Source organism: Acipenser ruthenus, chromosome 3 (assembly GCF_902713425.1).
Source record: "Acipenser ruthenus chromosome 3, fAciRut3.2 maternal haplotype, whole genome shotgun sequence".
In the NCBI taxonomy this organism is placed as follows: domain Eukaryota; kingdom Metazoa; phylum Chordata; class Actinopteri; order Acipenseriformes; family Acipenseridae; genus Acipenser; species Acipenser ruthenus.
This window is the reverse complement of record NC_081191.1, coordinates 10,048,924-10,069,403: the sequence shown is the minus strand read 5'-3', so window position 1 is coordinate 10,069,403 and position 20,480 is coordinate 10,048,924. Positions and strand designations below refer to the sequence as shown.

Genomic DNA, 20,480 nt, shown 5'->3' with positions numbered 1-20,480 from the left:
GATTGCACAGTTTGTCTTAACATGACCCTAGAAACTAAATCTATCTGAAAATATAAAGCTACTGTAAAACATATAACGCATGTATTCCAGAGCATAGTTCAGAAGACATTATTAACTTAACATTTCCAACAAAGATGTCACAGTTTACAGTATATAGATACACAAGGGCCCTACTAACCAATTTTATGGCTGAATAAGCAAAACACAAGAAGGTTAAGTGGCTTACTTAAAGGTCACATGGTGAACATGTGTCTGAGACATGGGCGTAGATCTGGTGCGGGGGGGGGGGGGGGGGGGAGGTGGTATATATATCCCCCACTTTTTGGTCAGGGGGATGACATATGCAATCATACCCTCCCATTTTTTTGAGGTTTATTTATAAGTAGAGATAATGCCCCCAAAATAATTTGTTGAATATCATTTCTTAAAAGTAATCCAAGGATATTTCATATAGTGTATTACCTTTGACTAGAATCCTTGTAATTTGCTGCATTCCCAAAGCATATGTATTTATGTTCCAAGTTCATTGTCACATCTCCAACAATTTGAGTTCTGTTTTAGATTTGATCTGTATAGTTTATATGGTGTACAATGGCAGTTGTTTATAATTAAAATCGATGTGGCTCCAAGGTTCCTGAGAGATTTCAACCTGCATATCTTGCTCCCATTTATTTTTAATAGAATCATTTTTTATGTTAGTGTGAAGCAATATAAATGTGTAAAAACCTGAAACAAATTTCTGAGATGACTTAATATTTAAACCCTAATCACACACACCTTCCCTGTCTAGTGTTTTTCGTTTTAGAAACATTCAGATTGCAATACGGATCTACCTATTCAACCCGCTTCTGCCTTTTGTTGAAACAAATTCTAAGACTGCGTCTGAATAGCAACTTACTGTGACAGAGACAGACTGATTCTTGGTGATAAATCTCCCTCCTGACCTGTGAGGGCGCTGTGTAAAGGGAACGGAGTGTCTGGACTGGATGGCCAGACAATTCATTCCCAATGTTAGGCAGAAGTCGGCCATCTAGAAAGGGGGTGGAGCTACGGTACACTAAATCATCGACCCAGAAGGGAAATGATGTGGCAGCTGCAGATTGGAGGAGCGGCTGCAATCGTTAACCAAGGGGGCGTGATTGACAGTATATAAGGGGACGTAGCGAAGTGATCTGTTCCTTTGTTATGGTTAACACTAACCCGGAAGGAGAATCATGTTAAAATATATTGTGAGTGTTTGTTCGTTTTTGTCGTGTCTAATACTGTGCTTGTTTGTGGTTTATTAGACGGCTAAACATGATCCAGGAGTTGTCGATTAAGGCCAGCATGAACCTGGACAGCACTGCACCTTTGTTCACGTATTGAATTGTATTTCACCACTTGCACTGAAACCACTCACTAGGCACTTGTGAGCATGTGTGCATTTATGGGTGATAAAGTAACTATGTTATTATTTGGGACTGCAACCCGTGCTTTAGAACAGTGCAATATACATTGCTATGTATTGTCTGGGATTATTATTTGTGGTCACCAGACCAGGATTAAAAATAAACACCATTGTACCTGGATTATCGTTGTCTGTTTTTTCATTGCTCATTGCATCACTCCTGCACCTGCACACTGCAAACCACTTTGCCACACTTGCCTATTGAATCCGCCCCAGCAATGTCAAAATATCATTGCATCGCTTCCTCGTCCGATTCAGAGGATTTCAAACTCCTCATTTTTGACCATTCCTGTGGCAAAGACAGTCCTCGCCCATCTGTCTCATTTTTGCCGGCTTCAGCAACACCAGCACCAGCGAACCCAGCAACTACACTACGCTGTTCAAAGTGCCGGTCACATACTCAATTCCCACTGCAACTGCACTACAAAGATCGGCCCATCTCCAAACTCCTAAAAACTCTCTTCGATAAAGATATCAATATTCCTGCCCGGGTGTGATCGCCTGTCCCTTTTCAACTCTTACTGCAAAGCTATATCCGCAGAGCCAGTATTTACTCCCCCCTTTCAAGCAACATTAAGCAGTCGTACCCTACCCGCTTTGCTCGTTGCCCATGACTTCTCTGAGCCTTCTCAAATTCCCATTCCATCTGGAGACCCTCTCCTCCAAATCCACCAGAGCATCTTCAATGATTTAACCCTTTGCGGTCCTATGTCGGACCTGGTCCAACATTGCAATTATTCCTATCCGATCCATCAAAAAAATGCAAAAAACGGGTTTATAGTCATTTTTCCGCCAGAAAACGCTGAGAAAACCATTCAATGGCCAAGTGGGAGCGACAGGAGCCGAGACAAGCCGAAAAAAAAGAGGGCGTATCTCATGAATAGTCATACTTGCCCCTGGCATCAGATAGGGGTGGCCATAAGGAAGCAAGCTGCCTGTTACTGAAAGCGCACAGAGAATAACACAGACATTTGCAGAGCTTTTTTGAGATGTTATAGTAATAAAATAATGACTTGGATCGCATTATTGAGGCGTTTGGTGACAAAACGAGTGATCAGGAGATGATTGATCGGTATGTACGACTATTCTTCTTATTATTTATTTCTTAGCATATGTGAAAGCGATAGTGAACGAAAGGGTGGGGCGGGGCTGGAGATGCCTAGTGAGTGCTTTGTTGATATGCAGGGCCTTTTAAACCCGTTTGACTGTGGAAAAAAAAATACTTTTAAACAGCGCGTCTAAAATTAACTGCGCGTGTGGAAATAAATTGGACCTGACGCACCTGACATGCACTTAATAAATGGACTGCAAAGGGTTAAAAGACCTCATACAGCCCATAGCAAACTCCATTGCACACCACCTTAGGCCTCCTTTCCTCCATCTTCAAATCCCGCAGTAGCCTCCACATCCGGCTCCTCATCCTCGGTCCCAGAAATCGACTTTCCGGAGTACAACCTGGCATCAGCAATGGCCCTCCGGTTCCCGCTTAGCAGCATCAAGCATCATTCTCTTTCAACGTAAATATGGTCTTCATACTTATTGCGACTTCCGAGTTCCTGGACCACCACGTAATTGACTACTGCATTACCCTCAAATCCTGTGACCCATGCCTGCTGAAGAATCTGACCCTGGGGGAATTACCTTTTCTATCTACCATGACGTCCTTTGCTCAGTCTACCCACACCGGCGCAACAAGCTAGATCAGTATCTGTTCTATATCGTGGAACTCTCTGTAAGATATGGGGGAACCATGTTTTTCGAGTACCACAAAACCTTTTCAGCTAAAGCCGTCTCTATTTTAAGTTCAGACAACCACATCATCGACTGGTCTTCCCCAGACTTAGATCTCTTCAATCGCATAGTCAGCGGGCTCTGAGCCAATGCCTGTGGTGTCTGCGCTTCCACTGCACATCCCACTTCCCTCTTCCCTCTCCACACCAATCAATATCCCGGCACTAGAGAGAGCACTTCAGGAACATCCAGACAAGATCTTTACTGCTTACCTCATAGACAGCTTGTCGAACAGATTGATTCTCCACCAGACTTTCTGAAATCCCATCATCATCCTGTGTATGCAAAAATCTGCATTCTACCATAATCGAGCCAAAACACATCAGCTGTCTCATTCAAGCCGAAATCAAGAAAGGCTTAATGGTCGGTCCACTCATAGCCCCCCCTTTCCCTATCTATTGCATGAACCCTCTCGACATCGTAACTCGCAAGTACTCAGGAAAGAAACACTTCATCATTGACCTATCAATTCTCTCATTCTACACAATCAATTTTCCCTACATTACGTTACGATATCGGATGCCATGAACTAATTAAAATAGCAGGGCGCGGCTCCTGGCTGGCTTTCAATTTCGTCAAGTCTTACTACACTGCCAGAAGGATAGGCCGCGTTGAAATGACTGTGCTTGGTTTCAAAGTGACGCCTCACATTGGCAACTTTACAGACTGCTACAGTGGCTTGGTATCATTTGCAATTAAATGCAATGGCATAAAGAAGAGAAAATCAGCCGTCCAGTTTGGATTAAACAAACGTTTTTCACTGTCCACTTTATGATGCTTACTCCCGCTTGCAGCTATTTTGCTCACCCAATTTAGAAAAAGTGGGTGGTGTTTAAGCTTGAACTTCCAATACAGCCAATGGTGAACAATACGCAAGCATAACATCCTATAGGAAACACAGTGCAGCCTTCCACTAAAATCAAGATAGGCAGTGCATGATAGTGTAATTTTTGCACGATTTTCTGTTTTTTGATATGCTAAAGATTGCTATGCATACAGAAAAAGGTACCTTAATTGCACCGTGAAACAGACCTATTTTGTGAAGCACTGAGGCTTCACTATTATATGAGCGGAACTTCTATCTTGATTTTATCTTTCAATATAAAACTTCAGAATTGATCAATTCTTACAAATTGTTTCAAACTGTGGGACTTACTGTTGATAAAGAGAACTGCTGGCAGTGTTCATGTGTACCCCACTAAGCACAACTCAGAATTTTAACACATTTAAATTTACGTCACATGGCTAGTGGCTTGTTGCGTCGGCGTGGGTAGACCGAGCAAAGGACATCATGGTAGATAGAAAAGGTAATTCCCCCAGGGTCAGATTCTTCAGCAGGCACTGTGTGCAGCTGCACGGTAGTAGGTTCAAGGCGGTGCTGCTGGCTCCCGGTGGTTCGCTAAACCTGGTGTCCACCACCGCGGTGCAGGGGACCTCTTCAATGCATCGTTCTCCCCACGACTACAGCTGGGGTTGGTAGACCAATGTAGGAGGTGGGCAAGATGTCAGCTCCTTCTGGGACGAGTTGCGCCCCACTCCCCCAGCTGTGCTGTTGGATGATGTTAGTCCCACGATGGTTCTGGAAGTGGGCCCATGGTTCCCCATCTACGCGAGCCCAGAGTCTGTCGGAGATCTTGAACCTGCGGTGGGGAGACCGCTGTCGGGCATTGCGCCCACAGGTGCCAGGTTGGCAGTTCCAGCAGACCTGGCCCTGGGAGCTGAGGCGCTGGCGACCACTGGTTGTTATTGCCTGTACCAAGGCAACAACCTTCGGCAGCCAGGACAGTGTAGGCGCGCCACTCTCAGCTTCACCCTCCCAGGGCTGAGCTTGGCAAACTGCGGGTCAGCTTCTCGCTGGTCCAGCTTTGAGACTTGGCTGAAACAGGACGAGACTGTACCACTAGTAGAGGCTTGTCACATGGGTTGCTCTTTCTATCAGAAGGCACGTCCTATAGGTCGGGTGGTGGGATTGCTACCATTTCTGGTGAGGAGTTCAACCTTAATCTTGAAAGTACAGGTGGTTTTTCGCTATTTGAAATACTTTCTGTTTCATTATCTCTCTAGTGCCGGGATTATAGTTATTTACTGACCCCCTAGACCTAATTCTCCTTTTCTTACTAAAATTGGTGCATTTTTATCTACAATGATTGTCAAGCATGATAGGATTATAATGTTAGGTAACTTTAATATTCATGTTGATGTGGATCAAGATCCCTTCGCTATAACTTTTAGGTCATCACTAGACTCATTTGGGTTTATTCTACACGTTACTGGCCACACCCATACTCATGGCCATACTTTAGACTTAGTCATCACTCGCGTTTAAATATTCCAAATCTATTAATTACAGACCTCACGTTTTCAGACCATTCCGCCTTTTTGAAATATCACTACCTAGTTCTATCAAGCACACAATGCGCTATATTATATGTCGTCCTTATAATTCACTAATATATTTTTGGAAATCTTACCTAGTCAAGTTCCCATTCAGTCAGGATCAGTTGATATGTTAGTAGATAATTATAACACCATCCTAACCAATCTCTTTAATGCTGTAGCACCTATCAAAAATAAGAAAGTGTCTCTTAAAAGATTCTCCCCATGTTTTAATGAAACTACACATACACTTAAATGTACACGCCGGAAACTAGAACGTAGCTGGAAAGACACTAAATTGCAGGTTTTTTTTACTCGCCTGGAAAGATAATATAAGGCTGCTCTGTCTTCAGCTAGATCAACCTATTACTCAAATCTTATAGAAACAAATAAAGATAATCCTTGGTTTCTTTTTAAAACAATAGCTAAATTAACAAACCACCAGAAGGAGCCCTCCTTGGGTGCACTGCCAGCAAGCGGCGATGACTTTATGAACCACTAATACAAAAATCATTGATATAAGAAATCAGATATCTAATAGTACAGGCAATTTAAGAAATCAGATACTAGTCAGGGTTGTGCAATTAATATCGCCCGACGCCCAGGACAACGAGATTTGTGTTTGGGACAACAAGTTTTGCTGTTACACTTTGCCCCGTTGGACAAATTGTTTTCGATTTTTTTTCCCTTATGTATTCTGTTGCTAGAAAAACACTCCGGAGATATATTTTGAAAGAGCCATGCACATTTCTGAAGAGCACCTACACACTATCACTTCTGATTGGCTAGCTGTGGAAAAAGCTGATCTTCCATTGGTTACAAAGAAACTCCAAAACTTTTTTTTTTTCTACTACATTTGAAAATAAGAGATATGAGTTATGCATTGAACATGAACTATTAAAACATTAAGATTAACAAATATGTTAATAATGATATAAATGAAATGCTTATATATTAGATTATCTGTACAATATTTTAATTTATTTTATTTTATTATTGTCCCCTATGCAAAGTAATCCTGAAATTGATCTTGACATTCTGCATTTAAAAAATTTAAGTCTTTATTGAGTCCATTCTTATGTGCTTTGTAAGTAGTGAGATCTCAGTACCTTCAGTTCATGTTGCAAAATGGTTGTGATTTTTGTGCTCGAAAGAAGGTATGCTGCTGCTTTGTTGCCATGGTTTTAGAAGTCCCGCCCACAAAGAACGTCACCAGTTTGTGTTCAAAACGTAGAGCACATTGCTGGTTCAGAGAGGAGTCATTTACAGCAAATATATTAAGTTGTTCTGTTAAAAACGTGAAATTATAAGTAAGTGTTTTTTTGTTTTTATTGTTGCATTTCAATATTTATATTAAGCCAGTAAAGCGAATCTAATGCATTTGTTTAAAGAACGGGGACGAATGCGTGTACCTGTACTGTTGATGTTATGTTACTCACTGAATATGATTGATAACTACAAGTACGGCATTCGTTCTTTTTCATACAAAATCAAAGGTGTCAGAAGGTGTACCTCATTGGCGTTGAAACGGGCTGCGTTTTGTTTATTTTATCGTCGCTTGTTTAGCATTGTTACTTTGTCTGTAATAATAGAAACCAGCAACATGATGTATGTAGTACGTTAAATTATAAGCAACATTATTTGTATATAAAATATTGTATCCAACTTGTATGCCTTATTTTATTTTAATTCACTTGGCTACATATTTGTACTAACCGATTTAAACATGTACAGCCCAGCTGTGGGGACTATACTGGATGAAAAAAAAAGTTAATTGATATTTTTTACTAATAAAAAAAAACCTTGTCAGGTTTTGTAGTTTGAGCTCATTACACAATAATTCCTGTTTCTAATTATTTTATTAATAAGCAATTTGGTGGTTGAGTCACATTTTTTAAGAAAATGTATTTGAAGAAAATATCTGACATTATATATATATCACCAGTTTAGATGTACTTTTTTAATAACTGTTTTTAATAGAATTAATGAAACTGAATCATCTAAAATTATATTAGTACATAAGGTTATTGCTGTAATATAGGCAACTTAATGCACACATCAATGGTACTCGACTGGCTGAGCTATTGAAGGTTATATTGGACCACTTGACTAATTGTGCTACTTTTGGTTCAGAAAGTTGGTCAGGTTTCACAGAACTGAAACCAGATTGTTTGAGATATCAAATTCTTGGGAACTCGTATGTAAAAGTTTTTTTTTTTTTAGCAAGCTGAACTAACTTATACCCACACTCTAACATGTATATGGACTTTATTAGTCAGTTCACAATATTCCTTGCAGTACATTAGAGACAAAACAGAATGTGTTTAATATACTGCATCTATTACATGCACCCTCCTTCAGCCATTTATACAAGTTCTAACTTCACAAGGTATGCTTACCAGAGTCTCTTGCAAAATGACCCCCCCTGCCCCGCCCCGCCCCGCGCCACCCCGCACCTGATGCCAGTTTTAAGTGTTGTACTGTACTTGCAGTGTAGATTATCTTTGACTTGCTGTGATTTCAAAGACCCCGATTAGCACTAATCTTCGACTCCCTATTGTAACTGATCTTCAACTGCCAAATGTAATTTTATGTAAACCGTTTAGTCTGAAGCAGAAACCGGCAATACAACACTTATTGTAGTTTTGTATAGTTAAGAGCTTTATTTTCATTTCACAAATGATAGTAAGGTACAAAAGTGACTATGGTAAACCAACATATATTGTGAAAATAAATCTAAAAGCTATTGTGTTCATGACTGTTTAAATGTGAAACAGTACAGTAAAGGCAGGACGCAGCAACAGTCAGGTTTGTACTTGTAAAAATGGCATGGTGGTGTTTTTCGTTTTGATCTTTAGGAAAATTTAGTTGTATTGAGCCCTATTCATGAAGCTAGTTATTTTTTAATTCAGTTATTTAATTTAAGAATGTTATGAAACAGTTCCATATTGTTGAACATTGGCTTTTTTAACAACAGCCCAGCATGTAAAATTTTATTTTATTAATAAAAACTGAAAAAAATATACATACAAACTAATGCTTTGTAACTATTACACATTGCCAAGCTTATAAATTCTGCTGTTTCCAAATAATTTATTGTTATGTTTATTGTTACAATGTAATGCAACTTTATGGGAAAATAGTTTCAGTTAATTGAAAATGTCAGCTTTATTAACACAAAATGCAAATAAAAAAAAAACACAAATAAGGGATGAACTGCATTTTCAAAGCATTTGAAAGGAGGAAAGAAAATGTTACAAAACTAAGAATCAAACAGCTTGATTAATCTTGAATTATATTATGTAGTTGTTTAGTTCTAATTATAGGAGTTAAAGATTGGAGAAACATTTTTGAAAATAAATGCCAAATTTTACTTTGTAACTGATCTTTATTTCATGGATTTCTCAAATGTTGAACTCATTTTCCCTCAACATTATCTCACCTTAATGGATTTTAACTTCTTATTGTTCACAGTGGAACGCAGTTCAAAGAGAAGATAAGTGAAGCCCTTGGCAGCTTCTCTGCTGGAAGCTCTAGATTATGATAGTTCGGACGACAGTGATTTTGAAGTTGGTGATGCTTCAGGTAAAGGATTACTAACTGGCTTCACAAGTTGAAGATTATGCTGGAAATATGTATATTTTTTTCTGTTTCTATAAAAAAAAAAATGTATTAGCCCCTTTCATTTTCAGTGTGGGGGGTAGGAACACCATTGGCAGGGAGAACAGAACTGATTTGATGTGCTGATATGAACTTGACTGTTCCTCATTGAGTGGTACCTGAAATTCTTTCAAGGAAGTGAACATATTTTATTGATGTATTCATTGATTTGGAAGGCCCTTTCTCCTGTCCAATCTCTTGTATTTTTCGTATTTAAAGTACAGTCTAAATAGATTATACACACATAATCAGGTAAGGTCTCCAACCGACTGTACCAGCACAGATGTATATGTCTGCCAAATAATTTGCCTGCATCCAGGTTTTTTAGTTGAACAGCAGAAGTGGCAGCAGCATGCGCCACTGTAAATAGATTTTTGTTCAGCAGCCTACTGTGCACAATTGTAAATATATATATTTTTATTTGTCCTGCCCCCTCCTGTCAGGATGAATTCTCTATTCTTTAACCTTGGAGAGTGTATTGAGAACTATGCCCTAAACACTCCTATTAACAGTTTATTTTTTTTATTTCATAGCCAAAGTTACTGAAATGAATTGTAAAAATGCTTTGAACTGTTTCACAATAGTCTTGGTAGCCATTTATTTGTATGTATTATCGATAAAATCTGTTGAGCATATCTGCAACTGATGTTAAGGAAGTTAAAGGCTGATTCAGGTTTTTTCATGTTCATTTGTTATTGACAACAAGTTATTTGATTTCTGTCTCCCTATTGTTTCTGATTGCCTGGCTATTGTGGGAATTAATGAGGCCACTCACATTTAATTTGCAAATGGTATTGAAAAAAGAATCTTGACATCGATAATAAGCAAAGATATTTTTGTTTTGCTCTGTTGCATTATTAATTAGTGGGTGAACATAAAAAGTATACATGGTATAAGAAAAGTTTCAAACACGAGAAAGGCATTTGGCCCTTGAATGCTTGTACAGTTCCTAGTCACTGATTGACCTTGGAACTTTGTCACATTGATTCTGAAAGGTTGATTCAACAGCATCAGCATAATGCATTCACCCATTTCAAACACACCAATCATTGTGTAAAATAAATAAACAAAGTGTTTTCTATTATTATTATTATTATTTATTTCTTAGCAGACACTCTTATCCAGGACGACTTACAATTGTTACAAGATATCACATTATTTCACATTATACATACAGATATCACATTACTTTTGACATACAGTTACCCATTTATACAGTTGGGTTTTTACTGGAGCAATCTAGGTAAAGTTCCTTGCTCAAGGGTACAGCAGCAGTGTCCCCCACCTGGGATTGAACCCACGGCCCTCCAGTCAAGAGTCCAGAGCCCTAACCACCTCTCCAGACTGCTGCCCCATGTTTTCTACCCTCTGACCTGGACCAACTGAATCCTCTGGTCCTGCTGTATGCTGCTTATGAAATAGTGACTTACATTAACTTTGTTGACTCCTTTTAATATTTCAAAGACGTTGATTAGGTCTCCACTAAAACTTTTTTGTACTAGGCTAAATAGGTACTGCTTTCTTCAGCATAACTTTTATAGCAACAGGATTAGTCTAGTTGCTATTTACTGGTGACTGTAACTTTACCAGTTATATATTGTAATGGAGGCAAAATATGTTTAAAGTATAATTTTTCATAAGTGATGAAAATTTGAGTTTGCACAAGTTGCTGTTGTTTTGTGAGGTATAGCGATAGACCGTCTGTTATTCAGTATTCTTGCAAGTTATTTGTATTTATTTATTTTTGCTCCTTAATTGACAAGCTCAGAAGGCAGTGGGAATGGAAGTGATGATGATGGGTCAAAGGAGAGTGCTGGAGGATCAGACAGTGACTCTGAAGCAAATGCTCTGGAAGAGGAGGAAGAAGGAGGATCGATTTGCGAAGAGCAGCCTGAAAGTCTGAACACTGAAGAAACATCTGTCACAAAAGAAAAAACAGACAGTGAACCATGTGGATCTGTGAGCAAAGAGGAGGCTGTCACCAAATGCAAGAAGAAAACTGAGAAAGTTCTGGAAGGTGAGGCCACTGCCAGTGCCACTACAGAAGAGTCTCCCTCAGAGCCCAAAAAGTGGAATTTGCGCAGAAACAGACCTATGTTAGATTTCATCACAATGGAAGAGCTGAATGAGATGGATGACTGTGACAGTGAGGACGACAATGACTGGCGACCAACTGCTGGGAAGAAAAAAGGTAAAGCTACAGTGCAGAAAGGGGGAAGGGATGAAGAGGACGATGGAAGTGGAAGTGGGAGTGATGAGGATGAGGATAATGATGATGAAAATGATGAAGATGACAGCAGTAGCAGGAGCGAGGATGAAAGCAAAAAAAAAGCCAAAACCAAACGACGAATGATAGCCTCAGTATCTCAGTGCAAAAATAATGAGGTGCAGATGTCTATTTTTAATTACTTTTAAATGTTCTATTTATTTTCTAAGTATCTAAAAAAAAATGATGCTGTAATTCACAAAACATTGCATTGCAAATTATAAAGTATTAACAAGTCATTATAGTATAATGGCACAATATATCTTAATCGTCAATAAACAGTATTGATTAACATGGCTACTATCCTGCTGCTTTTCTCAGGTTTATGAAAGATTGTTGTTGAGTGGAATAAGACTGCTGATTTTACAGCTTCGGTTATTGCTCATCGTACTGCAGTTGTGCTCTAAGCACTTTGAGATGCTTCATTCAAAATGCTTATTGGGAGGCCAGTGAGTTTTCATTGATTCAACAGCCAAACGTGGCGCAGTGAGTGGCATTGTTTTTTTTTTTTAACGTTTTCACTCGCCTCTAAATTACGAAATGTGTGTGTGTATGTGTATATATATATATATATATATATATATATATATATATATATATATATATATATATATATTATTTGTTTAATTCATTACAAAAGAAAAACAATCTGTTTAGTTAAGTTTGGTGGTGTTTTGTATAGCAAATAAATATAAATAAAATGAATAAATTGTCAAAAACACACACCAAAAGAAATCCATGCAGTAGCTCAAAATGTTGTTCTGTTTTTGGCCCAATGTGCATCGGTTGAGTAATTCTCATCACCAGCTTTTAGATATACAAAATCAATTCTCTCTTGATTTTCTTTAAAAAATGTATGATTCACTGCAGCTAGACAAAAGCCAGAACAGGAGCTCTCAGAAGATGGATCACATACTGATCTGTTGCATGTGCCTAGGTGATAACAGTGAAGATGTAGATGAAAAAATACAGTGTGACAACTGTGGAGTAACCGTACATAAAGGTAACTATATTGCTTTCCCATATCTTAATAGTTAACTGCATAATATCTGAATTAATTAAGAAAATGATATGGTATTAAAACTCTGGGAACACATGCACTTTTCTAGGAACAGTGGCTGTAAAACTGTTCCAGGAAACTGGGAGACCTAGTTTGAGGCAACCACTTTTGATCACCAGAAGACTTGCCAAGTTTAGCCAATTAAAGTGCTGGACCTAAAATAGCTTCTGGAAAACATCAGGCGGCTGCGAGAGGAAATGTATTATACTATATTACTTACATTTTCTTCAGTAAATTAAGTGTTTCTTAGCTTTATTTGAATCAGTATTTTATTTATGTATTTCTCAATTTTCTCAATGCAATCATATTTTTCAGTTCTTTTTTCAAATTCATCCCAGATTTCGAAGATTATAATGAACTAACCGCTTGAGATGTATTTCCCAAATATAAACCAATCAAAAGTATTGCCTTACAGTGAAAGAACGTGTTGGTTGGATTTGCACTCAGTTTTTTTTAAGGAGTAAAACTAGGAAGGGCCATCTAGGGACAGATTCACCTGCATGAGTTAATAAATAAAGAAAAAAAGGTCAAATCCTGTCTGTATTTGTCCATATGTACACAGTGTGTAAATTAAATTTCTTCATCTTGAGATCCCCTTCTGGCTCTCCGGACGGCGGCTCCTCCCCTTCTGGCTCTCGGGACGGCGGCTCCTCCCCTTCTGGCTCTCGGGACGACGGCTCCTCCCCTTCTGGCTCTCGGGACGACGGCTCCTCCCCTTCTGGCTCTCGGGACGACGGCTCCTCCCTCTCTGGCTCTCGGGACGACGGCTCCTCCCTCTCTGGCTCTCGGGACGACGGCTCCTCCCTCTCTGGCTCTCGGGACGACAGCTCACCCCTCTCTGGCTCTCGGGACGACAGCTCCACCTTCTTTGTTTGAATGACTGGGGCCTCTCCCATATCTACCACCAGGTAGTTAACGACCATCATGGCAAGCTCTGCGAAGGACGCCGGGTGATGCTGTTCCTCCCACTTTTCCCACCTCCCCCCATCTCGACGCCACAGCGTGTTGATAACTATGGGGAGGTCGTGGAAGAGGTCCGCCTCAGGGTGCATCAACCAGTCCCATATTTCCTGGGATGGTGGTGAAGGCGGTGATGTTGGAAGTGGTGGGGTGGCTGCCGAGGATGGGGTTTGCAGCTGCTCCTGGTCCAGATTGTGGGGGCATCCTGCCCAGCTGTGGCCATCCGCCTCACAGCGCCCACACCAGTCAGCTGGCGGCCCATCTGGACAGGACCTCCACAGATGATCCACCTTCCCGCACCAAGAGCACCAGGGAAAAAGGCTGGCTGGTTCCTCCAGCTGGGGTGGCAGCAGCTTTTGGTGTTGCTGTCGCTGCTGCCGCTGCCTGCTTCTTCTGCCCATTTTCTCTTTTTTTTCCAAAAAAAAAAAACCACACAATTCAAAAAAACAAACAAACAAAAAAATACTGCCCTGAGCCTCCAGGTAGCGTTGTCCCACTCTGACACCAAATGTGACAGGATTAGCAGAGGTTTGAGACTCAGAGACAGTATAAAATTAAAAATAAAGCTTTTTAATAAACAAAAAATAATCAAATAAACAGGCACAAGGGCCAAACAAAAAGGTTTCAAACACTAAATAAACACAAAACAAAACTTACAAATAAAGTTTCCAGGCTGGGCGTTGCCTTCACTGGTTTTCAAACACTTACAAAACAGCACACACAGACAAACAGTTACTTCCTCTCCTTCTGGAACTCTCTCCTCCTAGCCAGGGCCTCTCCCCTGGCTTTTATCCCCCATTCTCACATGTTTTCCTGGCAGGGAGGAATTTTAACCCCCTCCCTGCCAGTCCCAACCACGTTCATAAAGACGGGGCAGTCCCCCGTCACAGCTACACATTACATTATGTAAAAATATTAATCTGTACAGTAGGCCTAAACAGTACAGTAGTAAAATCAGATGAATACCTAGCACACTTTTTTTGGTGTACAATGCAAATAAAAGATTATTTTAAATTGAAACTAAATGATTTTAGGGTTTTTTTATTTTACTTTAATTATTATTATTTTTAACTTGGTCTACTTAGTAGCCTAGACAATTAACACACAATAGATCATGGTCCTAAACAGATGCTCAGAATGAGATGGAGGAGTTAGTGGCACATGTGTACAGTCTATCCAGAAATGTCATAGAAAATTGTTTTCAAGGCTTGTAAGTACACCCTGGACTGACTTTAATGAAAATTAGGTACTTGGGTGTTCGTCTCGAAAATACATTGAGCACAACTGGCAACACACAAGAAAAAAGCGGACTGGGAAATGCCAGCAACAATTACGACTGTTTAAAACATGCTTTCAAAAGTTCTTAACAAATTAATGCAATTGTAAGTGTCGCAATTGCCCACAGCTTTAGTACATCTCATTACAGTGAAACTCTGATACAGCGTCTGCCTTGGGACCGTACAAGCAGTATGTTATAACCGAGGTATGTAATAACCAGATACATGCACATACCTGCCAAATCAGCACAAAAATCAAAACCTAGTACAGTATTAATTGATTAATGTACATATACAATGTATGTAGTATAAAAGTTTATTACAGAAGAAACAATGTAACATATAACTAGTACTGTACATTACTATACAGTATGCAACGTTCTGTATTTTAATTATTTAATACAGTAATTCCATGTTGCCTTGGATAAAGATGGTCAGCTAATTGAATCATAAAAAATAACGAAAAACATGTAATTAATGTACTGAATAATACTGTACTGTAATTAGTAAAATAAACAAATTAATAAAAAAATACAGTACTGTAATAATACATTATATAAATAATAAAACTGATAATAATAGTAATAATAATAATAATAATAATAATAATAATAATAATAATAATAAAAAAATAAATAAAAATAATAATAATAATAATACAAATAATATTATAAGTCAATAATCATTACCATACAAGCTATCAGTTCAGGTACAGAACAGCAGTAATCCTTGTCTGTACGCTATTTTAAGAAGTCTTTTAGGCCCTGGCCACATTAGCGTTTTAGAACCGAGTTAAGGGTTCAAAACCTGTTTAACAGTGGTTAAATCGATTTGCATCCACACTAAACACGGTTCATAACTGAGTTCAACAACCGAGTTTGACACATACTCGGGGTAGTCTCTAACTCGGTTGTCGGCATAACTGGGTTAGATTAACTGGTTTAACTGTAATCTGGATGTGAACCGTGTTCGAGTCTGGTTGCACAGTGTCCTCCGATATCCCCTAGGGCTTTGCAGTAGTACGTTGCCATAATCCCCTTGGTTACATGAGACGAGAATAAAGAAAAGACAATCCCGAATTAAAATACAGGAGAATTTTTTCTTGTCATATTCCATTGGTACAGTCAGATATGCTAATGTACTATAGTACACACAAAACTTAAAATGTGTCCAAAACACTTTTTAAATTAGCTTAGATCATATTGCATATTTGTAAGTTAAAAGGTCTTTATTTCGACTTTTAATTAAATTAAAGAACGTCTTATCCGCCTCAGATTTTCCCTTTGTGTAAATGCCCATCTAATTTATTTACTATGGCTTGGGCATTTTTTCGCCCATACGAATTTTTTCCCCTTTTTATTACTTAGGCACTTTCTCGTAGCTCCTCTGTTCTGCTCCCTTGTTCAATTAAATTAAACGACAATTTACGAGGGGCAAAAAAAGAAAGGAGAACGTGTATACATTACAGTGGTTTCTGGGATACAGTCATCCAGCGAAGTGTTTTTTCAACAACAGCTGGGTTAAACTAACTCGGTTTCATTTCATGGCAATCTGGACGCTCTAACGCTGTTGGGCTAGGGTTAAAGTAAATTGGTTTTGAACTCGGTAGTCAACTTTTTTTGCTGTAATGTGGACAAGGCCTTAGACGACTTCCTCAGCGACTGCCTTTAGCTCTTTGACAGCATAATTCTGACTGCTTTCGTCCCTTTAAGATTTCTCCAATAATGTACAGTTTGTCCTTAAGTGAAATTGACAATCTTTTAGTGTTGGCCATGATAATACTGCCTAAATTACAGTAATAGAGAGCAAGGTCAAGTTCAAACAGCAAGAAGTAGGCCTACGAGTACGCAATATGCGCAGCACAGACCACTGCGTGCCATCGCGGTGCATGCATAATAACAGGAAGTATGCACTATCAGAGTATGTACTAAAAGGATAATTTAAACAGGATTTAATACGATTTTATTCGGTTCCATGATACTGGTTCTTTTTATCAGTGTGTATGTTATCCCAGATACGTTGTAAATGGGTTTGACTGTATTTTTGTAAATGTTTCTAAATAATCCATTTACAATCAATTAAGGCTTGAAATAACTGTTGCACCATATTATCTGTGCACCTCCCAGACCTGTGTGTATTTGTAATGAACTTTTATGAAATGTATAATAGTGTTGCCATCTCTGGCTCTCGATGGAGAAGCTGTTATTCTGTCTTGCTAAGTTGGGACATTAGAATTGTTTTATGTCTATCTGTCGACTTCTTCTCTACTGTGCCCAGAAACATCTTGTCAAACGTTGCATTTTTAAATCAAACCTTCATTTATCTTTTTAAAATGGTGTGTGGCTGAGATTAACAGAAAAGGGAAAACTGAGATGAAAGATCATGTGTGAACTGCCAACTGCATATAATATAAGAAATTATATGTAGTCGTGCTTTACTAAATCGGTGTAACCTTGAAACAGCGAGGGGCTTTGATGTGCAAAAACAGCTTTGCAATGTCAGCCCTTGGAGCTACATACAGAATGCTAAAGCCAGGCAGCTACTGTACTCGGCTTTAGTACAGTGTAATATATGACTGTCTCAAGAAAAATGAAAAGCTAACAGAATTATTTCCCATTTATTTTCTGCATATTAGTACCATTTTAAATATATTTAATCATCATAATTTTATTTAAAAACAGCAATTGGTTTTCAGTGTAGGCACATGAAGAGGCTACTGTAAGGCTTTCAGTTTATTTGAACAAACTGAAAAACTTCTCTTTTTTAAATCAAGGGTTTAGGTCGGCCAGGGTGTCCTCGGCTCACCGCGCACCAGCGACCCCTGTAGTCTGGCCAGGCGCTTGCGGGCTTGCCTGTAAGCTGCCCGAGAGCTGCGTTGTCCTCCGACGCTGTAGCTCTTGGGTGGCTGCATGGTGAGTCAGTCTGCAGTGTGAAAAAAAGCGGTCGGCTGACGGCACACGCTTTGGAGGACAGCGTGTGTTTGTCTTCGCCCTCCCGAATCAGCGCAGGGGTGGTAGCGGTGAGCTGAGCCTAAAAATAATTGGCCATTCCAAATTGGGAGAAAAATAATAAACAAATAATTGACAACGACTAAATTAAAAAAAATAAAAAATAAAATAAAATATGCCATCAAGAAGATATAATTAAGCCAGAATAGTTTCCAGATAGGAAATATAGACAATACATATTTGCAAAGTCCTGAAAACGTTTCCCCTTCAAATGACTTACAGGACTGAGACTCCTATTCAGCCTGGCTGGTAAAGGTAAAGTGTGCGGTGCCACTTACCCCCAACAGGACAAACATCTGTTACTGTAACTAGTGGTGGTCCTGCTGCCAGCATCAAGAAAACCAAACAAAATATTGATGCGGCAAAAGAAAAAACAATGCACAAGTCAAACTTGCATCACAGTGCAGAGTATACTTTAGCATTTTATACAACAATAGCTAGGAACTGACTCAAAGTAACTGACTTTTCAGTAACTGACTAGGGCTGGGCATACATTTACTCTGTGAGTGGTCCAGAAGTTTGGTGTTCAACTCATTGAGCAACTTCCTCATCCTCATAAAAGCTGCAGGTTGCTTGACACATTCTGAGAGTCCTTGCATCAGAATTTGATGAATGATTTTGTCTGTGAAAATGCTAATGTATAGTAGTTTGTTATTGATGTGCAGGAGTGTTTTTCTTGCAAGGTCCTGTATGTTTTGTAGGTCTCAATCTGTCATGATTTATATTTTGTTGTGCCTTGTGACGCACAACAGGGCCTTATTGTAAGGTAGCTTTTGGTTAAATTCTGATGGCTCATTAATTGTTTTTTTAATGGCAACTTTGGATTGTCCAAGTCTTACTATTGGCACATCTTAGTTGGTACCTGTCGGGTTATCCCTACTCGCATTAGGGATGTCACAGTATACTGATTTTATGGTATTCCAAAAAAATACAATTTTTCCATACCATGGTTATCAATTTCACAGTTTACCGTGGTATGCAATTTAGTTTACGTGTTTTGTCCCCACTGGCCCATAATTGGTGCTTGCTACTTTGGCGCTTGATTTGGCCCTACTTAGATTTGTGCCAATACAAAAATTTAGGAAGGAATTGTTTCTATGTCAGTATACAGTGAAGTCTGTACAAATTAGACACTACATGGTACCCCGGCATAGCATTAAATCTCTCTCGTTCATTTTACTTCAAGACTATATTACAGCTCGAGGTGGGAATGCATCTAACCTGTGCACCCACTGACGAGAATATTTGCTGTACATCATTGTACAGCAAAACTCAGGTCTGTAAATTAGTTAGTATACTCTTACTGAGTCCAGGTTCAGCATAGTGGTGTCTTAAAACTGTCCTGACCGCACATCAGCTTCATTTTTATAAGACGCTGAAAGCAGTATTTTCAGACGAATGCTACTGCTGCACTACAATTCCAATATCTTCATTGGCTTCTCTACAGTACTGTACAATCACTCAAGCACATCTTTCTATTTCCTACTGTTTACAAATGAAGCAGACATGAAAAATATCCCTTTTGTCATTATTTTATTTTTGTCAAAATTAATGATCGATTTATTTATTTATTTTTGTTCTGCTGGTATGAATTTTACAATTCTGAACTTTCCTTACTTGATAAGCATTCTTTTTTTAAACAAAATATTCACCAAGTGTAAAGACATGTTAAACATTCAATCTAGTAGTAGCTTATACTGAACTTTTACACAAGTAAAGATGCTAAGAATAAATGTGGGTGCATGTACTGTAACTAAGCATAAATTAACATTGAAAGGTTTATTTTTTCCTTTTAGAAAAATGATGCAAACTTTGCACTGTCATGGAAGCTTATTAAAATACGTCCTTTTGTATTGGAGGTTTATTGTATTTTGTAGTTGTAAAGTAAACTGGAAAATATGCTTCAGCTAAAAAAAATTTAAAAAAACCAGAAGCCTTACAGCTATGTTTTATTTCTTTAAGTAGCTACTTCAAAAAATGTTAATGAATTTATACTGGTTTTAATAGCTTTATAACCATGGTATATTTTTTGACAATTATCATACCTTCAAAATGTAATAGTGTGACATCCCTAATGAGCAACATTACTACATGCTTTATTTTAACTGTGAAACATTACTGGTATGCATTCCAGCTGCAGCAGAGTTGTCAAGGCTTTGCTACTTTTGAGGTGGTCTGCCTTGTGTACCCGTATTGCCTATACTTATCTATATACTACATAGAAATGATATGTAACTGTCTTGCACTTCATTTTGCAGTGCTGTGCAATTTCATACAGCCACAGAAGAGGCTTGGGGCTATATTTAATGCCGTGACTTTGTCATGTGAGTTATGAGTTGTCAGATTCAAGCTGCCACTAAACATCGCTTGCTGAGCTACAGCAGGTTGTTTTCTTCAGCAGGGATAGGACAGTGGTATAGTCATGCAGGTGATCAATCTGTTTTATAATATTTGTTAGATGTACTGGTTGAAGTGGAATGGTGTTGGTGTGGAAGGCTGTTGGCCTGGTTAAAAAAAGGTTCTTGTGGAGCTGATGTAATTGTCGTTTTTGTAGCATCAGAAGGAAATAAATGTACAATATATATATTTTTTTTCTGTGATGGTTTAGTTGTTACCGGAGTGAAGAGAGATTGCA

General features: G+C 38.7%; 1 pseudogene; it reads left to right on the top strand.

Moving 5' to 3' along the window:
- Positions 1–4,811: 4,811 nt before the first annotated feature.
- LOC117394161 (PHD finger protein 14-like) overlaps positions 4,812–20,480 on the top strand; it is a 133,440-nt pseudogene continuing 117,771 nt past the window's right edge.